The sequence below is a fragment of the Gekko japonicus genome, unplaced genomic scaffold (assembly GCF_001447785.1).
Source record: "Gekko japonicus isolate JY-2015 unplaced genomic scaffold, Gekko_japonicus_V1.1 scaffold1438, whole genome shotgun sequence".
NCBI classification, from domain to species: domain Eukaryota; kingdom Metazoa; phylum Chordata; class Lepidosauria; order Squamata; family Gekkonidae; genus Gekko; species Gekko japonicus.
This window is the reverse complement of record NW_015172047.1, coordinates 191,403-194,693: the sequence shown is the minus strand read 5'-3', so window position 1 is coordinate 194,693 and position 3,291 is coordinate 191,403. Positions and strand designations below refer to the sequence as shown.

Here is a 3,291-nt window from a genome sequence, read left to right as displayed (position 1 = left end):
CAGCAACTTCTGGCTGCTTCTTGTTTCTCATGGCCCAACCGAGGGCTGCTGGGAGCAGGGGGTGGGGCTTGTTGCATGTGCCCGCCCCCTGAGCTCCTTACTGCCGGAGCTCCACTCCTGCAGGAAATGACCCCTGATTGGGCCTGTATGAAAGGAAAAAATGAAACAGGCGTGGTTTCCCTCAGCATGGAGATGCATTGAGGAAAAGCTTTACCTGTTGAATCAGTACCATGGCCTATAGCTCTCATGGTCCAATGGGCCCTGCAGCTCTGGCCAAAGATGGATTTGGCAGAGGAAGGCAGCAAAAGCTCTGATCCACCAGGGGTGGTCTAGTGGCCTCATGCTGGAGGCGGGGACACCTCCCCAAACGCTGCCTCCCCGGTGATGGGGGATAGCTGGCTCCAGCAGCAGTGGCTGCTCATGCTCACTCTTTCTGGGGTTCAGCCAGCCAGTTTGGCAGTGGATGGCCATGCCCGCCCAATCTGAGGCTTGGGCAGACAGCTTCCGGTGGCAGCAGTGGCTCTCACTCACCTCACGTAGGGTGAGGGCTGCCCCTTGCTGGGACCCTGGTGACAGGGGGTCGGCCCAGCAGTGGGCCTGGCATAAAGTTGCCATGACTCCTACTATGGCAGGAGTAGGCTTGTCAGCCTCCCGGTGGGGCCTGGAGATCTCCCGCTTTTGCAACTGATCTCCAGCCGACCGAGATCAGCTCCTCTGGAGAAAATGGCTGCTTTGAAGGGCCCCACTTGTGGACCTCCTGATGGCACTGGTATTTCTGGCCACTGTGTGATACAGCGTGTTGGACTGGATGGGCCTTTGGCCTGATCCAACATTGGCATCTCTTATGTTCTTATGTTCTTATGTTCTTATGTTCTTATCTTCCAGCCCAGAGCTGGCAACCCTAGGCAGGAGCCTTCCCACCAGCACCCCACGCTTCCTACCGCCACCCCTTCAGGCAGCAGGAGAAAACTGGTAAAATAATTGCTGCCGGCATGATGGTGTGACATCACATACAGGGAACATCAGGAAGTGATGCCACACAGTGCTTTTCTGGCAGTTCCTAGAGCAGCATGACGTCACTTCTGGTTCCCTCCAAAGCAGTGTGATGTCACTTCCAGTTTCCCTCAGAACCAATGTCATATTGCGTGTGGCGGTGGTACTCCCATGTGCCTCAGAGGTCATTTTGGGGGGGATCGCAGTTCCCCCGGGTGAGGTACGGGGGGCGGGGCACATGACGAAGCCCCACCCCCTGCTTCCGGCCGCCCCACTTCCGGCCCTCATTCAGCCAGGAGGAGGCAGGAGAAGAGGGAAGGTAAGTTGCTTCCTCCCTGCCTCTGGTAAAATAATTGCTGCCGGCATGATGGTGTGACATCACATACAGGGAACATCAGGAAGTGATGCCACACAGTGCTTTTCTGGCAGTTCCTAGAGCAGCATGACGTCACTTCTGGTTCCCTCCAAAGCAGTGTGATGTCACTTCCAGTTTCCCTCAGAACCGATGTCACATTGCGTGTGACTGTGGTACTCCCATGTGCCTGTCCCTCCATGTCCCCCTGGATGGCAGCCATTGGCTGGCAGCCCTAGCCCAGTGGGGGGGCGGTAGTCATTCTGGGGACCCATCCTGGATTTTTGCCCAGGGCCTCAGAATCCCTAAATCCACTCCCATGTACTACATTTCCTGTTTCCTGGGGTTCCAAAGTGTAACTCTTGAGCTGGCGCCTTCATCTCCCTCGTGCAACTTTCTGTTCTCTGCTGGCTGTGAAAGGCTCGCTTTGGTTGCATGTGTTGTCTTTAATCTCTCATCCTCTGTTTTTATCTTAGACGCAGAGCTGGAGAGCTCTAACGAAGCTAGCGAGCTAGGAAGAAAAATATGAAAGGAAAATAAGAAGGGGGGAGATGGAAAAATATTTTCTTTGGGGCCTCCGCCTCAACCCCCTTTTGATTATATTATTTAAAAATTTTTAGAAGAAAACCGTGGTTGCTAAACGATGCTTGAGTTATCCTTGAACTGTCTCCTACCTACAGATCGGGAACTTCTGGTTTCCGCTGCGTTTCAAAACCCCCCCGCCTCCCTCCGCCCGCCCCACGTCCCGTCATTTTGATCAAAGCTACCCAGAGAAGAGTCGCTTTCCACATCCCGTCACTGCGTCAAAAGGGAAATGGAAATTCTGCCAGGGGTGACAGTGATAGAGTGTTTACATTGGATCAGATAGGGGAGAGCAGAACCGCAGGAGATACCGAGGGGCAGCAGGGAGAAAGGCCTGTGCAGAGGGAGGTTGATTTCAGCTGGCAGATAAAGTGTTTTGTACACTTCAGTGGAGGATAATTACTGCGATCAAAGATTTGCATGAGGGTCTCGGGCACTCCATCATCTGCTCCGGTGGGAGGGTCCCGCCGTCAGCTGATGAGGAACAAAACAGGCTGCCGGTATGACTTTCTTTTTTCTTTCCTTGAGCCACCCACCACACACACAGAGATCTTGAAGTATTTGGCTTCGGCTCAATTGAAATTTTCAATTCCTGATGATCTATTAAAGGGAAAAACCCAAATATGGGAATTGAAAGAATGGGTGTTCAAAAAGGATGGGCTTATGGATCAGGACGTGATGGCACGTTGTCTTACAGTACCATTATTTAAGTTTTTTTTAAAAGGGATCACAGTAGGTCCCCTTTCTTGGAGAAGTTAACCACCCTGGAGTTAAGATAAGCTTTTACGGCTTTAAGATTTCAATCCATGCCCTCAGGGATCAGGACTGGACGTTTCTTTGGTATTCCTGCCCCCCTCAGATTTTGTTTTTGTGATCTGGGGCGAAGTAGATTATATAGGCTGCGGTCACACGGAGCATTAGCCACGCTACAGAGACGGAGGATAGGCGGATTTTCCAGGCACGATCACAGCGCCACATCTGGGAAGCGTAGAGCTCCCGTGGCGAACCTGAGGCTTCCCGCCGAAGATGCGGGGTAAAAAACTAATACCTCCGAGGTACTAGTTTTCGGAAACCGCGGGGCAAGGGCGGGCGCCTGATCACGTTTCCGGTGGTAGGTTGTGGCATCTGGCGCCCGCCCATGTCCCGTCGCTAAAAGTTTTTTTCCCCCAAGTCTCCACGGGACGTGCACAAGCACGCAATGGCGCATGCGCACATTTCGTTTAAAAACAAACAACACAGCCCCCTCCTCTTTTCCATACCGCCCCCCACTCCTGGCTCAGCCTGCTCGAGAGGAACTCTCTGCACCGGGTGGCATAGGGGGAGGTGCAGGGGGGCGTGGCGGGAGGGCGGCCCGGCTGAAGCTC

At 53.5% G+C, this 3,291-nt stretch overlaps 1 protein-coding gene across 1 annotated transcript in view; it reads right to left on the bottom strand.

Annotated features, from left to right (window-relative positions):
- Positions 1–3,291, bottom strand: part of LOC107118399 (protein turtle homolog B-like) — a gene marked incomplete at its 5' end in the record, with an annotated part of 109,212 nt that overhangs the window by 2,072 nt on the left and 103,849 nt on the right. The gene's annotated exons all lie outside the window — the stretch shown is intronic.